A 15,707-nucleotide genomic window follows, 5' to 3' on the forward strand; every position below is an offset into this window, starting at 1 on the left:
CTGTCTTTTGCTGACAAAATGTCTTTTTATATATTTCCCCCCCCCCCCCCCCCCCCCCAAAAAAAAAAAAAACAAAAAAAAAAAAACAATTTACTTCCAATATAGATCAATTAAAACGATCCCCCACTTGTTAGAAATGCTCAAGTCCAAAACTTGATTGAATGCCGTTTCTTTTTCAATCCTTTATTGCGCCGGCTCAATGTTACTCAACTTTGACATTGTCTACATAAGCATTACTGGTTTCGATGGAAAAACGATTACCAGAGTTGTTTTATAAAATAGAAAGGAGATGTTTGGTAACCCTGTGACGGATGGTGCCCCAAGTAAAAGCCGAACGAAATCCCGGTGTCTTTTATACTGAGCTTCTCTGCCTTCGGATTGGGACTCAATGACAGGATTGAGCTCAACTCGGTTAAATATGTTTCCTCGTAGCAATAGCCTTTGATGGTTTTATTTCCACACCGTCACAAACCCGCCCGACAGCAGTGTCACAATGTAATGTTCAGTTAGCTGTTCTGAGGTCTCCAGACCGTTATCATAACTAGTGCAAGTAGGGCGAAGCCGCCATACCACGCCGCTTAAGGATGGGTGCCATTAGTCGGGCTCTGCCACGAGTATAGAACACCTGCAGCTTCTCTCTTATTTGTAAATTGAGCTTTTATATAGCGCAATATCCACTTAACGTGCTCAAAGCGCTTTACAAGGGGTCCCTGGTCAACAGCAACATTTAACATGTAGGACGAGACATGACGCCTGTTAGGCGATATTACAATTTTTCGGACAAAGACAACGCTGTTAACGGCCAGGTACTCATTTTACACCTGAGTACGGTGAGAGAATGTGAGTAAAGAGTCTTTTCCAAGGACTCAACTATGCGTCGAGCGCGAGGCTCGAACCCAGGACCTTCCGATCCGAAAGCGAGTGTCATACCACTATACCACATAGCCGCACATAGGAAATAGCGTACCCACCCTGGGGGACAATATATTTCCAAGTCAACTCCCAGCTACCATATTATTATACGTCCCCTTTCATATTTAAGGTACATAAGGAAAAGGTTCGCAGAGAATTAATTCCTCTCTTACAATGATCTGGGAGATAGGCCGCTCTGCATCAATAGATAGTTCGAAGATGACGTCACTCAGGTCTTTGTTGATGTTTTTTGCCATCCGCGTTTATGAGTAATGCTCACTGAACTGTATTAACCCGACTATAAACGTGCATGGATACATACAATTTTGTGTGTTGGTCCGTTATACTTCCGGATGACAATGTTATGAGCTTCTTAGCCAAGCGCATACTATCATTAGGTGCTGGCGTTCCACTAAAACTGGTTTTGTTAACGGTGCAGAAACTGCAGGATGTCTATTTGAACATGATGTTGTTTCGCATCTTCGGAGGATTCAGGACAGTTTCAACGGAATGAGAGAATTTTTGGAGATTGGGTAAATCGTCATAATATCAAAGTGTAACCATCAAAATTAAGAGCTGCTGCTGGCAATCAATAACAGGGATGCGACCCGGAATTTGACTTGAGGCCGTAATTGCATTGCTGCAACTTCATTTTTTAGTTAAAATGATTAGATCTGTAGTTAATAATTTTAACTATACATTATTGTGTCAAAAAATATCATTTCTTTCAACTGAAGAATCAAAGGGATCAATGGTAATGGCGCAAAGTAAACATCACAGTCCTGCGTTATTTCAAACTTCTGTAGTTCTTCCGAGTCATAAGGCGTAAGGAAATGGGGTCAATCTTTAAACGTGTGATGTTAAACGGACAGAAGTAATTGATTGCTACTCTGTTAGTCTATGGCGGTACGTCCCATCCGATCTAATAGACCCATTTTATACGCAATCACTGCTGGTGGAAAACGGAGTTAGAAGAAAAAAATCTCAACCGCACCCTTGATCAATATCGATCATTTTGTCTGTAAATCAAATGTTTTATAACTGGTTTATTGGGACCTCGTGTTTCTTGTATTAAGAAATATAAGCTATTGGAATTTTACTTTAACCTCTGTTGATTTAAATCGTTTTTATTTCATTGTTACTAGATCCAACATCATTTAGTGAAATCTGTGGGTAAAATCAACCAGACATCAAGGGACACTTAAAGCTCAATTTTTGTGTATTGAGAGGACGGCAGATTGTACTCCTTGCTATAAGTAAGTATAAAGCTTATTAAAAGATAAGATTTGCAATTCAAACCGTACATTAATACGTTTCCATCATTTAATACACTTTACAATGCATCGCTTATATGGGCTACGTATACATATGTGCAGGCCTAATAACCGAACACAATTATGGGCTTGATTGAACATTGTTATAATCGTCAATATTCTGCGTTGGTTCAATACTTTTGATCTGGAGAGAATTAATGTAGTAAATAGATCAAGATCCAATAATATTATATTTGAAGGGAACAATTATCCCAAAAATTTTTACATGTTTGTAATGATTTAGTAAAAACACCATAAAAAAGTCTTGGCTACAATAATCATTTCATAAAAATCAAATATCACCATTAAACGTTAAGAAAACGTACATTTCGATCTCCTCTAAGGAATATCAAACGCCAATCTGACATAAATCGAGGTGAAAAAGATTGACCTTTCTTATCTGGTGACCTCCCGCTGTGGCAACCTGATCCACGGTGTGAGTACTACTCGGTGTTTGAAAATGTTGATCCGTCTTGTGCTTGAATGTTGCACACCCGGCATGTGTTATCGTCGACTGATATCAAATTTATGGTAAAAGTTACGTTTGGTTGCAAAATTATTCCGTCTCTCACCCTTGTTCAAGTTATTAGCAGATTCATGATTCAAAATGCTTGCTCTGTAATAATCAGGGGGAAATTTGATTTTGAGAATTGTTTGCCTCATTTTGCTCTTTTGTTCAGAAGTATTCATGAATACGAGTAGGTAGTCGGCAACTTACTAAAGTATTCAACCATGTAGCCGACAACTAGAATCTCGCGGGAAATCGCGGCTCTACAATCCAACCACCCTTTGTTCCAATTGTGACACCCGTTGTGCCAATTAGGACACCCAGTTGTGCCAATTCGGACCCCCTTTTGAGAAGTAAGACAGCCCATGTTTCAATTATTTACATTTTTACGATTACAATACTTAAGTTGATAGTTGGGGGTTTTTGGGGGTCTTTTTTTTTTGGGGGGGGGGGGGGAACTTCTGTGATTGGAGTGCGGTCGACTCAGTATCGAAAAAAAAACTATCTACAAGTAGAATTGTGTGAATCTGCCAAGGATTATTGTCCATTTACTAACTTTTTGTTTATTAAATGACTTTTCTATGTAAATTTGATAGCGGATTGACAAAGTATTATTTGGAATTTGTAAATCCATCCTATTGGGGCCCCTTCAACAACGTGTTATTGATAACTAAAATTTAACAGGAAGTAACATCTATTTTAGCCTCTTACCTACGGAAGTACAGTTGTCGACTATTGATGATGCAATTATAATTTAGGAATGAACATCGTATCATTCAATATTCTCGGTATCTCTTCAAAATTTAAGAAAAACAATCTGATAGAGAACTTATTTACTTACAAATTAGATGTAGTAAGCATAGAGGGGACCAAAGACAATGCCAATGATGAAATAATAATTTTAGGTTGCCGTCTCAATACATTTGAACATGAAAACGTTCAGGGCGGGCTCGATTTTCAAAGAAAAAAATCAACTCACATTTTATGTTGACTCATCGAGAATGATATTGGTCTATAAATGAAAGAATATCTGTTTTGCGCTTTAAAAACATTCAAGGCTTTCTAAACAACAATCCTGCACTTATAATCAATAGCCACCATCCTACTTCGGGCACATCCAAAAAGATTCAGCAGTAAGAGAAAGATTATACAATGAAATTGAAATGATAATCCGAGAGCATGTAAATGATAACATCATAATCACTTACGATTTCAATGTTAAAATGGGAACAAGAAAAGATAAAGTACCATGCCGTGGTGCTTATTACAAAAGACTGTGTAATGAGCATGGCCAGTAGCTTATTGATTTTTGCTGCGAGCATAAATTATTCATATGTACTAGTGTCTTTAAGGGGGGGGGGGGGGGGGGGGGAGCGACACTAATGGGTCATTTTTTTTATTTGATGAAATATCCTAAACTTCTATGCACAGTCATAATGTATATGTTTGGGAAGGATGATTGCATATAATTTTTTTCGAAAAAAGTTGCCCGTTTTTTGGAAACGACGCCATATTGGAAAATAAACAACAAATCTTAAAAAGTCAAAGGCTTTTTTGTTTATCAACCCATTGCGATAATATTTTCGCCAGAGGTAGAAAAAAGGAAAATAAAGAGGATCTAGAAGCCCGATTTTTTATTTTTAAATTAGAAACTTTAAAAATTATGTTCAAAGTTATTACTCATAATTCCCGTTGAAAAAAGTTACATAATTTGAAATTACTCATAAATTGATTTTTTTTTCCAAAATCCGGCTACTAGAGGACCTGCGTATCTGTATGACACTCATTTGTAGAAAGTTTGAAGAAGATTGGTCGAAAACTGAGGGAGGAAATAGGTTTTTAGTGACGAAAATTGCAGTTTTGAGAAAAAGGCATTTAAAAGTCAAAGTAAACGAGTTTAGGGAAAAACTCTCCTCTCGCTCTCTGATTAGATAGTGACCACATGACATAATCAAGAACAAAGTGATTGGTTTGTTGAAGATAGAGGAGAGTTTTTACTTTTCAGTGATATGTTTTTGCCTTTACTTAGTTATAAAGACTATTTGATATTCTTTCATGAAATCTGTCCACTGAAACTAAAAATGGGCAGGATTTAACCATACTATGGGTCACAAAATACGTTATTTTGAGTAGTAAAACACTGAAGATGAAGTTCTCATGCAATTTTTTATGCAGACAAATGGTCACATGACAACATCCCACACACCAAAATCTAATTTTAGCAAACTGGGTCAAAATTCATCATTTTTAGTGTCGCCCGCCGCCCCCCCCCCCCCCCCCCCCCCCCCTTAAACACGCTTCAAGCCATATTACTACACAACAAGGAACGTGGGAAAATCCGGATGATAAGGACTTACAATCAGATAGACTTTATCATAATTTCGGACCATTACAAGCACATTCTCAATGATTCACGAACATATTATGCCGAAAAGAAAACATCTACAGACCAAAGACTTTTAATTACAAAGTTCAGGCCAACCCAAAATGAAAATAAGCCAAGGCAATTACAAACAAATGAGACAATCGATCAAGGACTTCAGAAACACACTCACAACAAATCTTTCGTCAGATAATTTAAAGGATGCCTCTAACCCAGCTCAAATTCAACATCTTGTTCAATGCTTGCTGTTGAACAGAGAAACAACAGAAGAGAAGTAGTACCCAAAAACAAGACTACTATCCTATACTGCATGATTTATCACAGAAGCAAAAACAACTGAGACTTGACATCAATAGCTGTTCAAATACGGATATGAAGAACAAATTGAAGAAACAAAAAAATGAAATCCTGCATAAGATTAAACCTCAATCAATCGATAATCACAAAAAGAAAATAGATTAGATTCTGACAGAAATAAATAGTACGAGTGACAGTATGAAAAAGTTCAAAGCGATGAATACAATCAAACAACAAAAAAGCATAATAGACTTATAATAAAAGATAAATGTAATAAGACATTATGCAATGATTAAGAAGTTATGGACAAATATGCATATACTACACTGAGAAATACAAGGGTATTCACGTTTTCCATTTGAATCTACCGATCCAGAGCTTGAAACGCATATGACGCTCCAAGAAATAAGTGAAGCATACAAAAGTTCGATAACAACAGATCGCCAGGTTTAAATTGTTTTAGAGCAGAAGAACTAAATGTCTTGACGACGAAGGCCTGGAAATACTGGCTGATTCGTAGAATAAGATATTTAAGACAAAACAAGTTCTCAATCTTGGAAGTGGAAAACCCTTTCTGCTAAACAAACCAAATAAGAAAGAAGGCCTTTTAGACAATTTGCGACCAATCGTTTTATTGTTCACGCTAGGAAAAGTTTTAAGCACAATCACGCTCAACAGAATTAGAGAAAAGGTAGAGAAATATCTTTCACCATCACAGAGTATAGAAGAGACAGAAGCACTGCAGACATAGTATGGGCCCATCGATGGCTAAAAGTCAGAACGGAGAAATATCAGGAAGAATTTACCATACTTGGAATAAATATGAGTTCAGCTTTCGACACCATATGTAGAACCAAGTTGTTATCAATCCTTGACTCATTCTTGGACAAACTGGGTGGGGTTCCTGACCTCCCATAGTGGGCAGGGGGGTACACACTGTGTCTTCTATCCCCTTATATCTGTTTTCCAACATGCTTTCTGTCTTTGTCTTGGAATGAGATTACTTGGTTTTGTCCTGGCCCTGGCCGCAGTCCTGGTTGGGAGGGAAACAGTCAAATGCATAGTTATTGTTTTGGGAGATGATATTTTTTTCCTTGTAAATCATCTCTCTGTTATCTATTATTATATTTATTATTTTAAATGTATAATGTAAGCATTTGAGTGTGTTCCTCTTTGTTGGATTTTGTGCTTGTGTCCGGATGAGACTTATAGGTGATCTCAAACTAAATACATTGGTGTTATGCTATTGGAATCTTCATCTGATCCCTATTTGTTCCCAGTTCCCCTTTGTCTTACTTTCTCTTGGCTTCTTTAATTGTAATTCTAGATCTTTTTACTATCCCATTTTCTTCCTTTTTACTGGCGCTGATATAACCTAAATGTGTTGCAAGCGCCGTAAAACCCTTAAAATCAACACATTCTTGGACAAAAATCTCGTGAAGCTCATAAGATGCCTGCTATCAAATACAACATTACAATTTCAATCCGGTAGATTATTATTTCCAATAACAACCTCAATTGGATCCCCTAAAGGAGACAGCTTGAGTCCAATTCTGTTCAAGATAATATACCTCGAATCGGCCATGAAAGAACTAAGACCAAAATTATCACCAGCAAACAAGATTACATGTGACTTGATATACGCAGATAATTTTGTTCCCAGTTCCCCTTTGTCTTACTTTCTCTTGGCTGCTTTAATTTCAATTCTAGAACTTTTTACTATCCCATTTTCTTCCTTTTTACTGGCGCTGATATAACCTAAATGTGTTGCAAGCGCCGTAAAACCCTTAAAATCACACAAAAAACAGATTCTTGGACACAAATCTCGTGAAGCTCATAAGATGCCTGCTATCAAATACAACATTACAATTTCAATCCGGTAGATTATTATTTCCAATAACAACCTCAATTGGATCCCCTAAAGGAGACAGCTTGAGTCCAATTCTGTTCATGATAATATACCTCGAATCGGCCATGAAAGAACTAAGACCAAAATTATCACGAGCAAACAAGATTACATGTGAATTGATATACGCAGATAATGATGCAGACATAATCTTTGCATCAGAGAATCAAGCGAAAATATACACGCCAATAATATCAACCAGGCTAGAAGTATGGAATCTAAAAGTGAATCAATCCAAAACAGAATATACAAAAATCAACAGAAATTTAAATGAATGGAACATTATACGAAGACTAGTCAATTTGAAAATGAAGACGAGCAGAAAACGAAAGCAGCTGGTCACCAATGCATTCAACCAATTCAACAATTTATGGAATAGAAATAACATAATCAGTGAGAATAAACGAATACACATTTACGAATCATGATTATTCCGATATTGCCATTTAATTGTGGAACCTGGGGCGTCACCAAAAAAAAACTTAGAAGGTCTTGATTCATACCACGGCAAACAATTGCGTCACGTAATCTATCGGAACCTATTATTGGCCAGAGATAATTATCAATACTGATCTCCATGAAAAAATCGGGGTCCAATGCCTGAGTACAGTAATAAAAGAGCAGCGGTAGAAGCTATTTGGTCACATATTTCGTCGAGAAGATAACATCCCAGCCCAAACTACAATGACGGAATATTTCCTGCATTGCAATAAATATGTAGGAAGACCACCAACACCAATAGTAACTATCCTGAATCAGGATCTCTCTACATATCAGAATTTCCTGAATTAAGATGAGGCCGAATTAATCCATGAAGAACAAAGAAATACTGCAGTGCCCTCCGTACTAAAGTCACAACAAGATCTTGACAGCCTCAAAACTCTGGCCATGGAGCATGACCAATGGAAACAATAAACAACATGGATGGAGAGAGCAGAGATACTCCTCGAATTTAAAAACTCTGTTGCTGAGTCACACAATTCTCAGCAAGCGATATTCGACTGCTAGGCTTACTGCTACTACAACTATTTAAATAGATTAACCACACACACAATGAAATTAAAAGTGTTACTGTGCTGTAAATGTAGCAAAGACTGAATTTTTTTTCTATTTTTGTGGGAAATGCTACGTTTAACTCAAAGCCCTATCTCCACTGAATAAAAATCTTTCTGAATTTTGAAAATCCATTCATAAATTTATAAAAATTATGCAGTTTCAAAGGTGTCATATTTGGATGACTCACAAACAGAAAAAAATACGGAAAATATGGGACGCTTTTTCTGCGTTTTAATATGGTTTGTGGCTGTATCTCACTTAATACATGGAATATGATATTGGAAATTTTACCGCATATTTCTCATAATATATGATGAAAACATCAGAAGGCCTCTAACTTGTATAGTTTTAGAGCTATATGACTAGGGTCAACCGTGATTTTGTTAATAAAATATACATAATATTGATCATTTGGAACATTTCCAAAGTGTAGTTTTGTGTTAACAATCCATACAAATGATGTGAAAAATGCCTGCTAAAGTATTATCAATCAAAATAGTCCGTGAGATCATGACATGTTATTTCTGGGGGAGAGAGAGAGAGAGAGAGAGAGAGAGAGAGAGAGAGAGAGAGAGAGAGAGAGAGAGAGGGAGTGTGAGTGTGTGTGTGTGTTTGTGTGTGTATTAATTTACTGTGAGGAAAAGAAAAATAGGACAGAAGGGGGACAAAGATTGTTAAATAGTCGAATTATCAACTGATTAGCTAGGCAAATGCTAGAGCCGACAAGATTAACACCCCTATGACGTAACACAATGAAGAATTGCCAAAAAAAGCGAGGTGGGTGGGTCTTCAGACTTTTTCGGCAGATGTGCCAGATGGCCACGCGTGTAGCCAAAATTGGCCAAATATATAATTTTAATTCTTTTATTAAACTTTATTAATTAATTTTTGTCTCAGTGACATTTATCCTAGTCTATTCAATTTTTTGTTTGTCAAATTCAATTAGTTTTAAAGGGGATCGGTCTTAGTAGTGAAAGCCATGCGAGTTTTCATTTAGACACATTTTAAATCGAATTTGGTCAGGTGAAAGTATGGCCATCTGCCTCGATGACGTCACATTGCGTGTCAAGCGATTGGGGGGAATCGCAAATTGGTTTGATGTTTTGTGATGATACGCGAAAAGTACTTACCGTATTCCAATGAAATTTAAACATAAATAGATGAAATGTGCATATTTTACCTTATTAACGACAAAACGTCTGCTCTTGATAGTTTTAGAAAATATTTTACTCAAAAGGGCAAACATCTGTATTGAACCGTTTTTTAGTAACCGTTTTATAGTTATCGCACGAGTTTTTCGGCTTGGCATAATCGAAAATAACCTCTTTACTAATTGTGTGCCAAATTTCAGACATATTATTTATTGATAAAAAGCGTAGTAATGAAGTTTTTAAAATAGCATATACAAAATCGCCATGTCCAATATTTTGCCTTGAGTTCGCGCGACTTCGGGACGAAACGAGGCCCAAGGATTTCCATGAGATCGTCATTGCTTTTAAATGCCCATAACAAATGTTTAACAAATGTATCTATTATTTTTTCATATTAGATTTGAATCTATAAATTTTATTGAACTATTATTGCATAAAAAGTCAAACGCAAACTATCAAAGGGAGATAATGGTAATGGCTGTAACTGTTGCTGTTCGTTTTATCTTATATTATTTGTTGTTGTTTTTTAATCTTAAATAAAGTTATAAATCATAACAATGATTTTATACTATTACCTACTTTCCTCATATATCTTGCAACTAGGCCTAGTTTATGTTGAGGGTGGGTTAATCATAATGTTAGCTGATGAATTTTTCATTCCATTCGAATGATAAAGAAGAAGTAAACTAGCACCAGTCTGAAGCAGCAGAGAAATTATATTTTACATGCGCTTGAATCTGTTCAATGCAACTGAATTTTTTAGTGGGGATGAGGGGAGGGGGGGGGGATATTAATTTTAGCCGGGATGTCTGAATTGTGACAACTGGGTGTCCGGATTGGAACAACTGGGTGTCCGGATTAGAATAGCCGGGTGTCTGCATTGGAAGAACGGAATGATTTGATGGCAAACATTTTCAAGATCTATTTTAATTAATTCTTTAAAAGAAAATACATAGATATACTTACTTATTGCTTCCTGATGATGTTCAACCGCAAAAATTTCAAAACAAATGTAAAAATTATTTTTATTTGTACGAATTTATATTCCAAATGTTGTTGCTTTATATTGCTACCTCGAATGTAAGATGCCTCAAATTCTTGAAAAATTGATGAGAGAAGCTCGTATCGGATCCTCCGAGTGAGACAATGATTTTAAGAGATGATTTATTTAATCAAATAACACGGCTTAAATATATCATACATTTATTTATGGCTGTGTTTGATCGGAACTCAGCTCTTTGTCATAATTCTTATTAAAATTAGGCGTTGAAATAGAAGGCAGGTGAATTGGGAAGGGCGTCCGAAAGGGTGTCCGAATTGTAACACTGTCTGTCCTGATTGGAATAGCCCGCCCTAATGGTAACTGAACAAAATTGTGTATTAGAAAAATGCCATTTATTCAAAGTGTAAAAGCTAAGCTTAACATTTATCGCAATCTTTTTTTTTAATAATGTATAACAAAATCGCGTTCTTGTTGTGAGAAATAATGGAGATAGAGAAGTGCTGGATATAAGGAGACAATCTGGGACTTCTATTTTCTCTTTATTCTCATATTTGTGATTTTAGTGCCCACGCCTAGTATAAGTGAAGAAAACCTAACTTAGTAATAGAGTAAATGAAATGTCTTCATGATTACATGTTTATATCTACAACTCAGCCTTGAGACGATTCATTATTGTGAAGAAAAACTGACTAAGCTGGGACAAATTATCAAACGGTTTAACATTGGTATATGGTGGAGAAACAATTGACTATAATGACATTCTCGTTGAAATCATTTACAAATTCTGTTTGGTGTTTTTATCTCTTCCACAATTACTAATTAATTTCTGAAAAGGTCTTCATTAAATGCTGCCAGCCAAAGCGGAAATAAAATTACAACATCTGAAAATAACATATCCGACCTCAACTTGCTAATTAACGTAAATGAAAACCTTTAATTGTAATGATACGACATGAATGACGCCTGAATTCTTTCCCTTTGTAGGGAATTGATTGGATTTAGTTAAATGATTCATTCAGCTTCATGGAGGGACACTCATCAATTAATCTTAAAACAGAATATCTTTTAAATATTTCTTTTTAAATATTTTAAAAGGAATTTTCTATAACACTTGAATAGTGGTTGATTAAACTTTATTTGGATATATTTCTTTGCAGGTGGTTTTTATTTGTTTTCAAACAACATATTCACTATTTTACGTTTAATTCCTTTATTTTTATGTCCCTTGGATTGGTATTGAAAATATAGTTTTGAATGTGGTGACGTATATAATTTTTTTTAACGCATCGTTAGTTTCATCGTTAAGATTAATCATATTTGGTTTAAATTAATGATTTCTGATTGAAGTAATTTTATGATTTCACCTTAGGCCGAGAAACAATCATCGATCTTTTAAATTATAAGATGAAGAGTAGAGTCAACACGTGAATCGTATCGACATATCGAGGAGTGAGTAGAAATGTTTATTGTATAGGTGTAATAAACTTGAATTCAACGACTTGAAGAAATTAACGAACTATTGATTTGCATTGTGAGTTACGAGAAAATTAATGTTCGACGCCACTTTGTGAAGCCAGCCAATCAAAGAATATATATATATATATATATATATATATATATATATATATATATATATATATATATATATATATATATATATATATATATATAGGGTGTCCATAAAATCTTTCAACATCTTTAACAGAAAAACGTTACAGGCAATATTCTTTAAACATGGACGTATGAATACACAAATGCTTTACATTTTGTTTACCAGTATCTTTCACTCAAACGTGTTTCATTATGGTTGGCATGGCTACCTACAAGCAAATTCGACCTGTTTTCGAGTTTTTTCCGTGTGTTTTATCGCTTATTTGGCGAGATGGATTCAATATCAGCTCTTTTTCTCATGGTAAGCGTGCCAACAACTGATTTGGGAGCTAAAAAAATAATGTATCTGATGGAAAAAATCATACGGAGTTGGTCAAGTTCTTAGATATTGACACACACACACACACACACACAAACACATACACACACACACACACACATATATATATATATATATATATATATATATATATATATATATATATATATATATATATAAAATAATGGTGAAGTGAAATCCCAACGCAGACAGGAGAGCTGGCTTTACCAGAAATTCCCAATGAATGAAATGACTTATCTATTGTCCGTTCCAAGTCAATTGCGCACGAATGTCTCAAATTCCTTCAAATTTACGAAATGTGGTGACGTGATTTTTTGCATGCGGGCTTAAACTTTAAGAGACGTTACGAATGTTGAATTCCGACAGTGATAGACCAAATAATTTTCTCACAATGTTGAATTTCTGTTATCTTTACATCAATTGCAATAAAATGTGACTCAAACCTTAAAATGTTTATGGTAATGGTGTGTTTATTCTCTTTCCCGTGCAAAAATAATCATAACAGTATTCAGTGGCGTAGCTTAGCAAATAATTTTGGGTTGTTTCAAACAGTGTATAATAGAGAGCATTTATATTGTATTCACATCATTGAAAACATACTTACAGAGCTCTATAATGTATCTCTTCCCTGGCGGACAACGCACATATAATATATTGGACGACACCAGCAGCCCTATAGGTGTCTATAACTTTTTCGGACAATGACATCGATGCCAAAAACCAGGGGGATCCTCCGAATGTTTTCACCCGCCTTCAATAGGACGAGGAGAAATGGCTTTCACAAAGACATAATCCCCGACGAACTGTTGAGCAAGAAACTCATAAAGGTTGCACGAGACATGTCGTCATGAAAATTCACTGGTCACCAATCGAATACGGTGTATGTTTGCCATTATTGAATTATGATAACTGGAGCGGGGGGGGGGGGGGGGGTTGAGTGTAATATTATTGTGAAATATCAATATCACTGAATAGTAATAATAATAATAATAATAATAATAATAATAATAATAATAATAATAATAATAATAATAATAATAATAATAATAATAATAATAATAATAATAATAATAATAATAATAATAATAACAATAATAATAATAATGATAAGAAGAAGAAGAAGAAGAAGAAGAAGAAGAAGAAGAAGAAGAATAGAGCGCTAAATTCCGAGACATCAGCACTTAAATTACAAATTACTTTGGCTGAAACATCTCACACACGTAAGCGCACATAAACACAAACACTTAATCACAAGCACACACACACACACACACAAACACACACACACTCACACACAAACACACACACACAACAAAATACTGACGCCTATCTTGCTTCTAAGATCATCTCCTACAATCGAAACAGATAAGTTTTAGGCGAACGTTTCAAAATAGACAAAGATTCCTTTTCACCAATTCTCTGGGTTCCAAACAGAGGGCCCGACATGAGAAAATGATCTCATTCCGGCGGGTTTTTTGGGGGGTTTTTTTGTATATTCGGGGGACAACTAGTCTGGTGGAATCACTGGCCGAAGGTACGGGGCGGGGTTTTGAATATCTTTCAATTAGATCCGAAAGGTAGGAAGGGGCAGAACTTTCAAGACAACGATACACTAAAACACAAGCTTTGAATTTAAATCCCTTTTCACCAGGCAGGTAATGTCTGGCAGAACTGTTCTGGACAATCTGAAGACGTCTCAGATTATATTGCGAAACGCCAAGGCATTACAATAATCCAATTATTTCGATAGCACGAGGGACACAACAAGGTGTTTGGTCACATTCTCAGATATGAACCGTCTAATGAAAGCAATCTTTGTTAGTTGGAAAAGGAGAGATCTAACCAAATTATTAACCTGATTCTCCATCGCCGAGGTTTTCCCTTTGTCAACAATTTTAATGAAAGCGTCCCCTAGCTTCAAATCTGATTCACTAAATCTAAACTTCTTCAACATCAGATTCCAAGTATGTTTTGGACAGTATAATTTCTCAAAGGAACCGCAATTTTTTAATACAAGAAATGCATAATTAAAATGACATAATTACTAATTTGACTTCTTCACTCTGAGTTCCTGCTTGTGTCATCTGCTAATAGTATTGCTATTCCTATGCCATGAAAATAAATCCGCGCTTCGTCTCTCTGGGAAAATACTTGTAAAGTTTCAGTGCTGTTCTCCTCATTTTGACTTTTTTTAAATGTTTAATTCATATTGTTATCAGTTTTATGAATGTAGAAATCACAACAAGAAGCTACGCCTCTGGCTTTTAACTGTTAGTTGTGACAATTGTTTATGTCAGGTGTGTACAAATTGTAAAATGTGCTTTGTTATTTTGAACCCAGGGAGGCAATGTTAGTCAGTAGTGCACATGAATCTCGTGAAAGGTAAACTCCTGGCCAAGCCTGTGGATGGTTCAGCGATCGCAATCACAACAGAATTCACTGTGTATGACATTACTATTGTAAATCATCCAAATGTTCACTCACCCCAGACCCTCGTTTTTTATATACCGTAAAGAAGAAAAATCCCAACTATGGTTCTCTAACATATGCAAAAAAAAAAAATAGTCGGCTTAACGTCACTACCAAGTCGAGTGTCCGAACGAATTATAATTAAAATACATCAGAAGGTTGTGAAGATATCAAGGTCAACGCGTGCGCACAGGTTGCGGAACGGACTGAATAATTTTCTCTTTTTATATTAAGTATTGCCCCCGTTTTGGGTAAACTATATTTAGTAACAACATGTTAGTAACCCATGCGGGTTAAGCGAAATCATAAACAAAGAGCGGTGCATCTCTAGATTTATGGCATATATCCAGTTGTTTATATTCTCAGGTTCACCAGAAAGAGGCCTTCAGGTGTGTGATCGAGAAGTTTTCTCATTTGTTTATTATATGATTACTCTAAGCCATGCGCGCTTAAATCGTAAACATAACAAATATTAACACAAGTCATATAAACAAATTTATGGTATGCGTTTGGGTAAAATAGTCACCAATTCTACCCGCCATAGCAATCTTACAAACACAAAAAAATTATGGATTTATGAGCAACCTGTAACAGTTACCTTTAATGTTTATAGTCTGATTGTTTTTGTTTTTTAAAAACATAAGAAAGAGTTGAGTGCCGTCAATTTCATCATGCTCGATTGATGTTGGTTTCGGTGTCATCTTCTCGTTTAGATTTTGAGGTGAAAATGAAACGAAATCGATGTATAAAAGAAACGA

General features: G+C 35.5%; 1 protein-coding gene across 6 annotated transcripts in view; it reads left to right on the forward strand.

The window, feature by feature from the left end:
• Positions 1-15,707, forward strand: part of LOC144965542 (rhodopsin-like) — a 172,580-nt gene that overhangs the window by 94,212 nt on the left and 62,661 nt on the right. For 5 of the 6 annotated variants that reach the window (XM_078900966.1, XM_078900962.1, XM_078900964.1 and 2 more), the window contains one exon: positions 2,058-2,168. The exons of the other annotated variant lie outside the window; for it this stretch is intronic. The gene's annotated coding sequence lies outside the window, so the exon portion shown is untranslated. The remainder of the gene's footprint in view (positions 1-2,057; positions 2,169-15,707) is intronic. 6 annotated transcript variants of the gene reach the window in all.

Source organism: Berghia stephanieae, chromosome 2, assembly GCF_034508935.2.
Source record: "Berghia stephanieae isolate SIO BIC M18660-M18661 chromosome 2, UCSD_Bste_1.3, whole genome shotgun sequence".
NCBI lineage: Eukaryota > Metazoa > Mollusca > Gastropoda > Nudibranchia > Aeolidiidae > Berghia > Berghia stephanieae.